Source organism: Periplaneta americana, chromosome 4, assembly GCF_040183065.1.
Source record: "Periplaneta americana isolate PAMFEO1 chromosome 4, P.americana_PAMFEO1_priV1, whole genome shotgun sequence".
Classification (NCBI taxonomy): Eukaryota; Metazoa; Arthropoda; class Insecta; order Blattodea; family Blattidae; genus Periplaneta; species Periplaneta americana.
Window position 1 is genome coordinate 94,308,856 of NC_091120.1, and position 15,738 is coordinate 94,324,593.

Below are 15,738 nucleotides of genomic sequence, written 5' to 3' on the forward strand. Positions count from 1 at the left end.
AGAAAAAAATACCTAGTTAATGGTGCCTTGACACGGGTAATACATTATGTTGCTCCATAACTTACAAAACTAAGAACGAATACATTGCATTGGTTATCTGCTTTTGAATAAGCACGTTACAATTCCGCCTTTAGGATAGCTCAAGCTCACTGAACTGATACTACAATCGCGAAGAAAGAGGAAGATACCGTCCTCAAATTTGGAGAATATCTCGCTCAAATTGACTGGATTTAAAAAAAAAATAAATGTTACTTTACTTGCCAGCCCATCAGTTTCACAACATTGTCTTCAAATGTCCACCTGTTCTTACTTACGCGTTAGAGACATGCACCTTAAAGGAAAAAATTGTATCTTAAAGACATCACATAGCCTAACTTCTTCACAATTCAGTTCTCTTTTTAGCCTTATATCTTCTAACGGCCTTATATCAATTGCGAAATCATGTGGCATCGGTGGATGTGATGGTATTTAGCAACATGAGGTCGAGGATTTACGTTGGCGCTACCTGACACTTGACACATTGTGTCCCAAAAGTCATGGTGGGGTTTCAGAGGATTTTATTTTTGAATGAATAGAGGTATAAGTGTACAGTAATATTGGTGTCAGATGAAAATAAAACTCTCAAAGTTTTCGTCTGTAAGTTTGAGGCACTGAAAGAAACCAATGACGGTAACAATCGAACAAATGCAATATTATTCATTGTTACAATTACTTATACAAGATGGATGTCCAAAGAAAGAAAAGTCCAAAGTGTTTTGTGGTTGTCAAAATTTGAATCTGTGATTCGTGTACAAAGTGAACTTCGTCGCGTATCTAAGGAAGAAAAACCACACGAGAATAACATTCGTCGTTGGAATAGACAGTTAAAAGAGACTGGAAGTTTATTGCAAAAAATCATACTGGAAGACCATCAACAAATGATGAAATGGTAGAAGCCATCTAAAGAGCATTTTATCAGAGTGTAATGAACAAAAAAGTACAAATGTGACATGTCCGGCGATCGTGAAGGCCATTGCTTTCATCCACTCCTCCCAATCCAGCGGAAAATCTTTCATTAAGAACATCCAAAACGAAGTTGGCATGATGTGGAGGAGCACTATTTTACTGAGAGATCACATTGTCATCAAACTGGGGCATTGCTTTTTGCACTTTTTTTTAACATTCAATGACAATTTCCTAAACACGGAATACCTGATAGAAGGATGTATATGTGGGTTTTTGACACGCTACGTGTACGTGGCACTCTTCCCAGTGTACATGTTGTATCTGAACGACAGGGCCAACAAGATGTAGACCGTGAATGAAGTGGAGAATGTTCCTAAAATAACTGAACGCAACCCAACTACGCGAGCAATTGTGCAACACTTTCATCAAAGAGATGATGCCAAGCGGCTGGAATTCTGTGACTGAATCATTGCTAATGACCGATTGATTCCACATATGTTTACGGATGAATCAACATTTATAAGTAATGGAATCAACAATATGCGCAACTATCACCTTTGGGCAGATGAAAATCCTTATCCTACTGTGGACAGTAGGTCTAATTTTCAGCGTTGTTTCACAGTTAACATGTATTGTGGTACTATTGATTACCTTATCATCGGTCCACTTATTTTAGACGACAGATTGAATCGAGCACAATTTCTTGAGTTCATGAAATCCAGAATACATGGAGGATGTTCCTTTGGTAACACAGGCTGGTATCTACGGTACGTTTAACAGGATGGGACCCCTGCACATTCCAGTCGCCAGTGACTTACGAATAAGACGTATGTTTATATAATGTTTTTATTTAAATTGCTATCACCTCTCAAAGTATAGCCCTTAGATCCTGAATCATTGTGTATACTAATAGCAGACACTACAGAGAGCATTACACGAATTATGCTTAATCCCATATCAATACAATCTACAAGTTTCTACTTATTTACTTATAAATGGCTTTTAGAAAACCAGGAGCATCATTACTGCCCTCACATAAGCCCGCCGTCGGTCCATATCCTGGGCAAGATTAATCCATTTCCTTCCATCATATCCCATCTCCCTCAAATACATTTTAATATTATCCTCCCATCTATTCTCTCAAAGTAAGAATCAAAGTTTCACAGCCATACAGAACAATCAGTAATGTAACTTTCAGCTTCCTTGAAAGCAGACTAGATTATGAAAGCTTCTCAATAGAATAATAGCAAACATTTCCCGTATTTACTGTGCGTTTAATTTCCTCCCGAGTGGCATTTATATTTGAGTCCTAAGTTCCAAAACTTGTCTTAGCTCGAAAAATCTAAATTCCAGATAAGTACACTACTGCATTCTATGATCAATACACAATATACTGCCACAAAATGATGTTCCAAAAAAATTCCTCTGCCACTCAATTTAATAGGAGAAATATGTTTGATGTTCCAAAATGTCTCTTATTCTCCATTTTCCATAACTTGCCTACTCCATACTTTCTAGAACTGTTATTATAAAGGGGCACAATATTTTAGATATTCAGCCTCAAGTTATTCGCAAAGAGAATATCATTAAATAAGCAAAATTAAATGATGTTAATAACCTTCTAACAAAACATTTGTTTTTCTTTTTCTACTAATCATTGACCTCCATAAACAATGAATAACTTTTGATTTAAAGTCTTGTAACACAAAATTTAATTTACTTTCTAATTATGGAAGTATTTTGAGCTTTTTAGAAAGGTTTCAGTTTTTTCCTAACCACTGGCATTAAAATACTTCTTTAGCAATCTATAACTTTTGATTAGAATTCTTGTAATACAAAATTTAATTTACATTGAAGATTTTTGTGGTTTTCCAAATCATGCCTTATCCAACTACGTTGTTTTCAAAACCTGCCTTCTCCTAGGTATAGTTCCGAAACTTGACTTCTCTAATTTTAACATTTAAATAAAAACCTTACTGAGCAACAAAGCAACCTAACGAGCTTCTATTCCTACTTATATACTATGAAATATTTATTTTAAAGTGTGAAATAATTATTTTGACATAAAAAATTGGAAAAATACGTTTCTTCATTTTTTAAAAACTATCAAAAGTGGATAAGACACGTTTTTTTTAACTGTAGGACTAATTTGTTACTGTTGCTCCAAGATATTTGAATTTTTTCACCTTTCCAAAGGATAAATATCCAATTTTTATATTTCCATTTCGTACTATATTCTGGTCGCGAGACATAATCATATACTTTGTTTTTGTTGGATTTACTTCCAAACTCATCTTCCTACTCGCTTCAAGTAAAATCCCTCCACTAATAACACAAAAGTAATAGCTTCGTGGGAAGCAAACCATTTATAATATAAGTATTACAAATAATTGAATTACAGACTAAGTGGATCCCTTCGGTTAACCTTAGTTGCAATCTCTTCTACATCCACTCCAGATACAAAATGAACTGGTCATAGTCCAACTTCTCTTTGGCACAATGAAAACAATGTTAATCATGAAAGTGAGGCGAGGAACCGTGTTAAAATTTGACAAAATACTGGCAATTACAAGATCTCTGGATCATAGACGAGGACATTTGCTAATAAAAGGGAAGAAGACGCAGAGATGTTGTTGATAAGGCCTCTGACAAGACAGAGGCTACTGGACCATAACAAATAATATTACATTTAAAATCGCAATTACTGTGAATGCAGTAAACACGTACGGAAGCAATTGAGTAATCACCTAAGAAGAATGGCTCCAAATGGAACTCCACAAAATCTCTTAAATTAACGGATCGACCAGAGGATGGCCCAGAAAAAAATGGGAGGAGAAATTTCTTCGTCATTCCTTAGACACAATTGGCCCTGAGAATATGGGAGGAGAAATTTCTTCGTAATTCCCTAGGTAAAACTGGCCGAGAGCTCTAATCCACAAATCTAACGATGGTAACAAAATGACTCATTCATTCATAGTTTTCTGCCCAGAGGCAGTCTTTCACTGCAAACCAGCATTCTCCAATTTTTCCTATTTTCTGCCTTCCTCTTTGTCTCCGCATATGACCCATATATCTTAATGTCGTCTATCATCTGATTTCTTCTGTCCGAATTATTCTCCCGTTCACCATTCCTTCCAGTGCATCCTTCAGTAGGCAGTTTCTTCTCAGCCAGTGACCCACGCAATCCCGTTTTCTCTTCCTAATCAATTTCAGCATCATTCTTTCTTCATCCACTCTTTTCAACACAGCTTCATTTCTTATTCTGTCTGTCCATTTCACACGCTCCATTCTTCTCCACATCCACACTTCAGATGCTTATAGTCCCTTGTTTATACTTCATCCTAATGCCCATGTTTCTGCATCATATAGTGCCACACTACACACAAAGCACTTCGCTAGGATCTTCCTTAGTTCCTTTTCCAGACGTTCGCAGAAAATGCTCCTTTTTCTATTAAAAGCTCCCTTTGCCATCGAGATCCTCCTTTGACTTCCTGGAAGAAGTTCATGTTACTGCTTATTTGCAGTTCTTCTTGGGAAACATCAATGCGGTAGCTTTCCGCACACCACTCTCTCTTTGGCATCTTCAAAGATCCCAGGGGTTCCCAGCTTAGAAGTGAGTAGAGTGGATTTGACTAATTAGGCCCTCTGGACTTCACCGAAATTCACTTCAAGGGTTAAATATCAGTTCTATCAGGGTTTTTACCCGATCAGAGATCAATCAGTAAATCTAAATTAGCATTAGCCTATTATGATTCTCAATTTCTGAATTACAATAAGTCCATAATGGCCAATGGACGCTTAGCACGTCACATTATAATGAAACATATGTGTCGTGTATTACAAAATCTACATCGAAGTACCTTTGTCATTACTACGAGCTTATCATAGCAACGTACTTAGGCTACGTATTTCAACAGATTATCGGTCTCATGTCTCTGGAGACGCATAAAAGAAGTCGGTAGAGCTCTTCGTTTTCACTGCGACGGCGTACATAAGAGCAGTTGCCTTACAACAAGACAATGAGAACATCGCTGTTGATCTTCGTCTTCGCTGCATTCGTGCCCTTCGTCTTGCTTGGTAAGTTCAATACTTCATTGCTTGGCTCATTGTTACCGTTACCAAATCTTCCAAATTTAGCTGCCTGGTGCACGAAATTTTAAATATAAAAGTTCGTCTTCGATTAGGCCTAGTCCATCTGATTCCCGCACTCTGCTTTTTGAAGACAACTTTTCTTCCAGTTCTGTGTTCATTTTCCCTTCCTTTCTTCATTTCCATTTCTTGATTATCATCATTCTTGATATCTTATTCTTCCTCTATCTGTTCGTCTTCCTCCTTCAACTTACCTTCACATCCTTCTACATCATAGTCTCATTCACCTTATTCACCATTTCGTTTTTCATTTTTGTTTTCATACCGTCCTATCATGATAGGTTTCGGCAACGATTTTATCCACAACAGAGACTCTGAGTAACAGTCACACGAAATTGTATGACGTCACGCTCTTGAAGTATGAGCGTTACAGTCAGTTTAAAATATTAAGGCTATCATAAATATAAAAAAAAGTTCGAGTTTTTATGTAGTATAGTGAAATGTAGCCTATATGTAAATATACAGTGTGATGACTTGGAACACGCACCATAGGGATTTCAATGCTAAAATTTATTTTTTGTTATATTAGCTTCTCTAACTATCATACAAGAAAATGTCATGGAACTTTTTTGTAGAGAAACAATTCTGCATCCAATCTTAGCATTAAAAACAACTTTTGGCAATTGAATGCAAAGATATTGTTGTTTATGGTTCATTTCTCAATCTGAGAAAAGATATTCCAGGAAAGAAAAAGTTCAGATTATTAAACGGTATTGTACTGGAAACAGCAGCTAACAAATATCAGACGAGAATTTTATAATAGACTTGGTTATTGCTTAGCAGCAAATGGAGGTCTATTTGAACATTATTGTGATTTACTAACTTACCATGAAATAATGTAAACATTGCTATTGTCATTGTTTTTTATTTTAGTTGGTTATTTAACAATGCTGTATCAACTACTAGGTTATTTATCGTCGATGATATTGATGATAGCGAGATTATATTTGGCGAGATGAGGCCGAGGATTCGCCATAGATTACCTTGCATTCACATTACGGTTGGGGAAAACCTCGGAAAAAACCCAATCAGGTAATCAGCCCAAGCGGGCATCGAACTCGCGCCCGAACGCAACTTTAGACCGGCAGGCAAGCGCCTTAACCGACTGAGCCATGCCGGTGGCTTTGTTATTGTTAATTTGTAAAAAATGAATTCACATTGATGTCACATTCTTTTGTTTCCTCTTTAATTTTATCATAACTTGTTGTATCCTAAACTATTTTGTTTTAAACACAAATATCAGTTATTCATTACCTACTGTAATTAAGTTTTCATTAAAGATGGTTATAATTACTTTTTTAATTTTAATTAACTCCAAACACATTCATAATCAAAATGTTAATTTAATAGAAAAAATGAAAAGTCCACTGCAAGAAATGGGGAATGTCGAATTTACTTCATTTTGCAGAAAATAAAATAAAACTTTGACATTTCCCCTTTTTGTGTTGCATACCAATTCGTCAACACGATATACTAGATCTGGAACTATCGTCTTTCTTGCAGTGCAACGATGTATTGTACGGGTATTCTGCTCCCATTGATCTATAGTGCTGAACCTTCATCTCATTTTTCACAAATTTACGACATTCCATCTTTTGGCACAATGGACTTTTCAAATCGATACAGAATTTCTTCTCTCCAAAACTTTAATGACAATTTCTTCCATAATAATTAGGGGAGCTAATATAACAAAATATAAACTTTAGAATTGAAAACCTATGGTGCGTATTCTAAGTCACCACTCGGTATACTAAAATACAGCGAGTGAAATATATAGTTAAATATGTAAATTCATAAAAAAATCTAATATTATGCAAGGCAAAGCAATTATTTTAAGCAACATTTATAATGCTTACAAAATGATGGCATAGGCATTGTTGAATAGCATGTATCTTGTTGCACAATACACGACAGAATTATTATATACATTTCAAAGTTTTCTGAGACCATCGATTGCCGCTTGTCAAGAAAGAATATGTTTTTTTTTTTTTTTTTTTTTTTTTTTTAACTAATGGCAGGTGCTTGATTTTCGTCATTCACCCAGCAGACAGACTATGCTTATAGGTTGAAAATATACTTTCACGACGCATTATATCACTGGGACATATTTTAACATACGAATTTCCTAGCACATGTACCCACTGGCAGATGTTGAATATGCAGCGAACATCGCAATACATATGTTCTTACAGAATCTCTTTCTTGAGCTGGTAGGATCCTACATCTTCGTTAAAAACTTTTGTATCTTAGTACAGGTCAGTTTATTTTTTATGAAGTACACTTCGCATTTTTGCTCCAATTGTAATTTCACGACACATCCATTTTTCCTTGTTGAAGTTTTCACAAAATACAACTTCGTAGTCGATTGTGAAGAAGTTGCTAATCGCAACTAACGATTTTAAGTTTGTAGCCAGGGAAGACGCAATGATGCCATAGCGAAAAAAAGGCTCGTATGGTAACTTAGGCCTACAACACTTTCAACCACTCATATGATATTAAAACCAATTTAATACATTACATGACAAGAATGCATGTAGATTGCGAGCCTGTTTAAATAAGTAGCCTATGTTGGGGAGGGGTTGTTCGTAATAAAATATAAAAGACCAGTACCCCATATCAGTTTTCAAAATTCTTAGAAAAATCCACCACAAGATTCAATGTGAGTAAACTTTATTGTGTGGGGACGTGGCACAATTTTTGTTATTCTACAACCAAAATAGTGTGTTTGCTTGTAATAACCTTAAATCAGTCATGTCAACTGATGCCCATAGGCTCAAGCGCGCGCTTTAGAGCTCAGAAGAGCCTGAGCGCTTTACAACGGAAAGGAAAGAGACAGACGAAAGAGGAGTAATATGCCGTTGGTCGAGCTATATACAGGTTGGCCAGCACTGATTCAATGGATACTGGGAAGAGAACTTATTAAAACTGCATCCATGTTAATTTTTAGATTTGTCTGAGAAGTGTAAGTGCATTATAAGAAAGTAAGTTTTAATCTGAATGCTCATTTTTTACAAGTTTGCTTTTTTATTCAAAAGGAATATTTTCTCAACTTCCTTTTACAGAAAAGTAAAATTTTCATATATGTTTATTTAGAAGCCTTACAGGTACTGAAACAATGTTTTCGTAAATCTAGTAGGCCTATATCGTAAATACGCAATATTGAATATAGTGTACTGAAAATTTTGAAAATATTCGCATGGAAAATGTTTATAAGGAAATGAATTAACAAAGTAACTACTGTTACATCATAAAAAAAAGATATGTGCCCATGTGTTGTAAAAACGTCAGCTTTATAGACTCAGCAGATTTCCGGAAAATAATTTAATATTCTGATGATAGGAAGTTGCTCACCAATATCACCTTAAAACCATAATGCGATAAGAGTTTTATTATCGAATATTAGTTACATTTAAAACATATACATTGCTTTGTAATATAATATTATTTTGATTACTTACTTACACACTTACTTACTTACTTACTTACTTACTTACTTACTTACTTACTTACTTACTTACTTACTTACTTACTTACTTACTTACTTACTTACTGGCTTTTAAGGAACCCTGAGGTTCATTGCCGCTCTCAAATAAGCCCGCCATAGGTCCCTATCCTGAGCAAGATTAATCCAGTCTCTATCATCATATCCCACCTCCCTCAAATCCATTTTAATATTATCTTCCAATCTACGTCTCGGCCTCCCCAAAAGTCTTTTTCCCTCCGGCCTCCCAACTAACACTCTATATGCATTTCTAGATTCGCCCATACGTGCTATACGTCCTGTCCATCTCAAACGTCTGGATTTAATGTTCCTAATTATGTCAGGTGAAGAATACAATGCGTGCAGTTCTGCATTGTGTAACTTCCTCCATTCTCCTGTAACTTCATCCTTCTTAGCCCCAAATATTTTCCGAAGCACCTTATTCTTAAGCACCCTTAATCTATATTCCTCTCTCAAAGTGAGAGTCTCCAAGTTTCACAACCATAAAGAACAACCGGTGATATAACTATTTTATAAAATCTAACTTTCATATTTTTGACAGCAAACTGGATGATAAAAGCTTCTCACTGAATAATAATACGCATTTCTATATTTATTCTGCGTTTAATTTCCTCCCGAGTATCATTTATATTTGTTATTGGTGCTCCCAGATATTTGAACTTCTGCACCTCTTCAAAAGATAAATTTCCAATTTTTATATTTCCATTTCGTAGAATATTCTCGTCATGAAACATAATCATATACTTTGTCTTTTCGGGATTTACTTCCAAACCTATCTCTTGCTTCAAGTAAAATTTCCGTATTTTCCCTAATCGTTTCTGGATTTTCTCCTAACATATCCACGTTATCTACATAGACAAAAATCTGATGTAACCCGTTCAATTCCAAACCCTCTCTGTTATCCTGGACTTTCCTAATCGCATACTCTAGAGCAAAGTTAAAAAGTAAAGGTGATATTGCATCTCCTTGCTTTAGTCCACAGTGAATTGGAAACGCATGTGATAGAAACTGACCTATACGGACTCTGCTGTACGTTTCACTGAGACACATTTCAATTAATCGAACTAGTTTCTTGGGAATACCAAATTCAATAAGAATATTATATAAAACTTCTCTCTTAACCCAGTCATACGCCTTTTTGAAATCTATGAATAACTGATGCACTGTACCCTTATACTCCTATTTTTTTCTCCATTATCTGTCGAATACAAAATATCTGATCATTAGTTGATCTATTACGCCTAAAACCACACTGATGATCTCCAATAATTTCATCTTCATATGGAGTTAATCTTCTCAAAAGAATATTGGACAAAATTTTGTACGACGTCAACAAAAGTGATATTCCTCGAAAGTTACTACAGTTAATCTTCTCCCCCTTCTTGAAGATAGGTACGATTATGGACTCCTTTCATTGTTCTGGTACAATTTCCTTTTCTCAAATAGCAAGTACAAGCTTATAAATTTCGTTAGATAATGCTCTTCCACCCACTTGTATTATTTCTGCTGGAATTTAATCGATACCTGGAGACTTATAATTTTTCAGATTTTCTATCGCAATTTCGACTTCTGAAAGTGTGGGTTCGGGTATAAACAATAGATTAATAATAATAATAATAATAATAATAATAATAATAATAATAATAATAATAATAATAATAATAATAATAATAATAATAATAATAGTCGGCCTAGGTAGCGTAGTCGGTATAACGCTGGCCTTCTGTGCTCGAGGTTACGAGTTCGATCCCGGCCTTGGTCAATGGCATTTAAGTGTGTTTAAATGCGAGGCTCATGCCAGTAGGTTTACCGGCATGTAAAAGAACTCCTGCGGGACTAAATTCCGGCACACCGGCGAATCTGATATAACCTCTGCAGTTGCGACCGTCGTTGAATAAACCATAATTTAAATTTAATAATAATAATAATAATAATAATAATAATAATAATATAGTATTAACAATAGCGATGTCTTGCTTATTTACTTATTTACACATCTCATCTTTATGTTGGGAGGTATTTTCTAAATGGTTCAATAATTTGTGGAAGTAATATATTTTCCTCGTGAACCTCTCGCAGACTATGTTTGTAATTAGTAGATTAATATGATCTAATATTAAAATGTATTTTGTTTGACAACATGAAATTGGTTGTTTTGATCAAACTGTTTTCGATTCACGAGATCTAAACAAAAAAATATAAATTTGTATGATCACGTGAAATGATTAGTACAAATTCCGAAAACCGAATGTCACTTTGAAATATAAGTTATGCTTAAAAATACTTACTCCTAATAATTTTGCTATTCTAGTTGTAATTGCTCTCTCCGTACGTATAATTCCTTCATTATCTTCTTCCTTCAGTTCATTATAGCCTACACCAGCGTTTCTTTTTTTTTTAAGTGGGGACTACTTTTTTAAGTCACAACAGTTCCGCGGACCACCTTACTCTTGTTCCCTTAGAAAGCAAATTTATCATTTTTGTAATATATTTTAATATCAATATACTTATATTTTAAAACAGAATTAATCAATTAAAATTAATTTAATTAAATTAATTTTATATTAGTAATAACTATTTAAGCTGATGTTAATAGAAGTAAATTCATTTTTGTTTCTTTAATAATTCAAGGCTATTAGAGTTTGGATAATCTTTAACTTATTAACTAAAAGAAAAAATAAATGTTGGTACTCACATTAATGAAATGGATAAGCCTGCCGATTCTTGCACAGTTCCATATTTGGGCGTATGCAGGTAAGCTTAAGTCGGAGATTGCCAAATACATCGAGTCGATTTCGGTAGCCTACTTTGTTTTTATTAGAGTTAGTAATGAAAACCCTTTCTCACACAGATACGCAGAAACAAACTGAATTATAATCTCTAAAACACCATTGTACAGTTCACTGTATTCTCTTTTCACTTGCGATGCGATCCAGAAATTAACCATACCTTCCGCTTGGAATTTCATTTTAAGTCCGGTCTCATTCGAGAGTTCAATTAACTGTTCTCTGTCACTCAATTAAATTTTGTTAGTTTCAATATAGCAATGAAAGTGATCACGAACCCATGAAAATTCGTCATATTTACTTGGAAAATAAGTTTCAAATTGTGACCTCAGAGTTATATTATTGGTGTATGACGTATAGTACGTGACCATTTCAGTGTGCAGACTGGGTGTCGGCAAAACTATTAAGAAAGTCATAAATACATAAAAAGGTTCGGTCCTCTTTTATGAACTTGGGTGGCCCCTGGCTGGGTTACAGGGGCGGCGCCAGATGTGCAGGGAATAGATGGCGAGAAACACCACGTTCATAGTGCTTTAAATCCCTCTTTTGTAGTTGAGAGTAGAGTGGGAAGTCAGTAGACGGATAGGGTAATAAATTTCATAAAATTTCAGTAATGAGAAAGTGAAAGGCTATTGCCATGTGTCATTTCCAAACTCTGAGATTTTCAGCTAGGGGAAGTCGGGGGAATATGGGCACCTTAGTACTATTTCGGGTGCAATACCTCTCGGTTTTTTTTTAATAATTAATTTTACAGCTGGATTATCTTCCTGAACAATTTAGCTATATTATATAAGAATCCTGACTGCGTACTCCTAAACGTGTGCAAGTAAAACTGTAAAATGCAAGTTAATGTGTTTTGCCCATATTCCCCCGAATGTGGGGGTAAAATGGGCATTAATGATGTGAATCACAGCCAACTGAAAGAAGTGAAAAAACACTTAAAATACTTGAAAATATAACTGTATTAACTATATTATAATATATTGTATATGTAATTTGTGATGGTTATTGCGTAAGGCCTTTGGCAGATGATGTGACTCTTTGGCGATTAATGTCGTTTGGAGATTCTAAGACATTTTAATCAGTGGAAGGAATTGTATGAATTGTAGGTTAGCCACCTGATGCTGCAGTGCCAATGTAAGCATAATCAGGAATGACACTCATGTGCAGTGGAAAAGGGCCTGAAATCCGGAAGGCATTTACAGCCAGACATACATTGACACATATCTTCCATGCTTCTTTGACAATGAAAGCAAACTAGACCTTCGTAAAAGGATTCCTATGTTGCCTGAAGAAAGTTGTAGCACCACTGATGTAAGTTTCCTTCAGAGGACCAAACAGACCCTTATCTGCTGATTGAAGCCAGGCTGTGGTGTGTGGAGGAAGACAAAATATGCATAATCAGTTTCCTACAGCAAAGTTAAGAGTGTCAGGATTGCAACTATGTGAATCACGCCCATCAACTATCAAAATTCCAGGTGCATGCTTACTGATGTTGAAATAAACAACGAAGTTCTTGATTATTGAGAAAAATATACGAGGTGTGATCATTAAATTCAGATATTGTGTTTGCTGCGGGCGAAGGGATCACGTGATTGACACGCGTGCGCAGCAGTGATACTAGACGACCTTGAAGAGACACGAAACAAAGTTTCGAAGCGCTATCTTCATTGAGACCTGTGTTACACAAGGTTTTGTCAGCACGTGCATTCGCGCATTTGCGAAATCACGACGGACTCTAAATTGGAGCTGAAAGCCAACGTCAAATTCTTTGGGAAATCGGCAACCGTAACCCATGGAATGTTGAAGCAAGCCTACGGGAATGAAGCAATGAGACAGGCAAGGTGTTTCGAGTGGCGTTCGCATTTCAGAAATAGCAGAACATCGCTGAAGGACGACGAGAGGTCAGGTCGACCACACACGTGCAACACTGTCGAAAATGTCGAAAAAATCGACAAATTGTGCGTAATGATCCTCACGTCCATTTTGAATATGAACGACCACAACTCTGGACAAAGAACACACGAATGCTCCATGACGACACTGCGCCAGCTCACAGAGCTCTCGCAACACTCCAGTTTTGCACCCGTAATAAGATGGTCGTCGTTCCTCACCCCCCTTATTCACCAGATTTGGCCACCTGCGACTTTTTTTTTTGTTTCCGAAGATGAAATTCAAGCTAAAGGGTCACTGTTTTGTCACTGTGGAGGAGATCCAACGGGAATCGCAGAAGGTGCTTGACAGGCTTCAAGAACGCGACTTCCAGGAGGCATTCGAAAAATGGTAGACACGTTGGGATCAGTGTATAGCTGCCCAAGTGGACTACCTTAAAGGGGATGGCAGCCAAATTTAAATAAGGTAATTTTATTTCTACTTATGGGAGAGGTCTCGGAATTTATTGATGACACCTCGTCTCTCCGTTAATGTAGGCAGACTGCTTGTTGAAGTACACCTTACTGACAGCAGGCAGCTATTCTTGAAGTCATTATTGTCCTCACTCCTTTTACAATGATACTTGGAGGAAAGTAATTCCCTGCTGCATTGAAGCAGGCCACAAGGGTAATGGTTTTTCCCTTTTCTTTAGGGTAAAAGCAATGCACCGCTTTGTGTTCTTTGGGTTAAATGACATCTTTCGCTCTTGTAATCATTTGTAGGCCATTTTCATCAAGATTGAAGAGTCATTTTTATGAAGTGTAATGCTTGCCCATATTCCCCCGAACATTAGCGCCCATATTACCCCGATATGTAGGGTTTGCTTTCAACAGTTGGCACTACTGTAAACTATTCACAAAACAATGTCTGACGCAATAGAACGGCAGTTCAAGTTGTGTATTCTGTATGTATACTATCAGATTTAAACTATTTTCTAAAGTCCATGTGTAATCTATTGCATATAACATATATAAAATAAGTATTGTGAAATTTTATTATACTTGGAAGTCAATACTCACGTTCCAGATGGCTATTTTAACAATACGAGACAATACTGCACAGCGCGCTTCCCACAGCAACCATTACGATACTCTCACTTTATACTAACCGTTATTAGCGAAGAAACATAATTCGTTGCAAGAGTTTCGACATAAAACGTAATATTGTCCATATTCCCCACGTGCCCATATTCCCCCGAATTCCCCTATAGAATGATACACAATTCGTTTGAATTTTATTTTTTCTTCTGCCTTTTTTGGAGGACCATAAGGGCAGATCTTGAGGACCACAGGTGGTCCGCGGACCATAGTTTGAGAAACGCTGGCCTACATAATATTAACTATAGATTCCTGAAGCGTAACCTACTCTGAATGACACACTGTTTCTTTGTTGTAGGAGTCACTGCCATGCTATTTCCTCTCTTTGACATTATTGTAAAAGAAAATCTAAACACGAGAGAAATTAATATTACCATTTCCTCACATCGGCACTCTAATAGATAGTACATCCTTTAAAATCGCAATAGCTTTACGCCTTGGTTGTAAACTCTGCCAGCCACACCTATGTACTCGTATTTGCGGAGGAATTGCTTATATTTATGGACATCATGCACTCACCTGTGCGAGAAGCAAGGGTCGCATTCCCAGACGTACATCACTCAATAATATCATTAAAAGATCTCTGACTTCTTGTGGCATCCCGTCTCTTTTGGAATTAGTCCCGCGGATGATAAACGACCCGATGGTCTCACCTTAATTCCATGGTCTAGAGGAAAATCTTTAATTTGGGACTCCACTTGCGTTGACACTCTAGCTCCATCTCACTTGCCGAATACCTCCAGACGCGCAGCATCTGCTGCTGAATTAGCGGTGAAGAAAAAAGTCAATAAATGTGCTCATCTTTTAGAGAATTATATCTTTATCCCCTTTGTTGTGGAGACCTTCGGTCCTTGAAGTCATGACGCTAAAGTTTTGGTATCTCAAATCGGCCAAATTTTGATCTCCATTACTGGTGATCGTCGTTGCACTAATTATTTGCGTCAACGCTTAAGTATTGCTATTCAACGCGGAAATGCAATGAGCGGTTTAGGTACTCTTCCCGAATCCAGCCCTTTGGACGAACTCTTTATTCTGTAAAATTTATGAAGTATTATGTATGTAAATATTTGTATTTAGTTTTATATATGTGTAATACAATGTATATTAGTTTATATAACTCCATCATATACACTGTAAATTTTATGTCACAAAGCACATCAATGCAATTTCCATAAAATGAAGATATTAAAATGTGAAATGGTGTTTGTATCGATTACCCCAGTGCATGTATCACTCCGTATGCTATACTTATTTACACTTACCTGACTATAATCTTGAATCCTAACCACAACGCAACACAAAATAACTATTATATATTAATATTAAT

General features: G+C 36.1%; 1 long non-coding RNA gene across 1 annotated transcript in view; it reads left to right on the plus strand.

Moving 5' to 3' along the window:
• The first annotated feature begins 4,929 nt into the window (after nucleotides 1-4,929).
• LOC138698852 (uncharacterized) overlaps nucleotides 4,930-15,738 on the plus strand; it is a 64,044-nt gene continuing 53,235 nt past the window's right edge. The window contains exon 1 of the long non-coding RNA XR_011331961.1: nucleotides 4,930-5,022. This is a non-coding gene — a long non-coding RNA (uncharacterized lncRNA). The remainder of the gene's footprint in view (nucleotides 5,023-15,738) is intronic.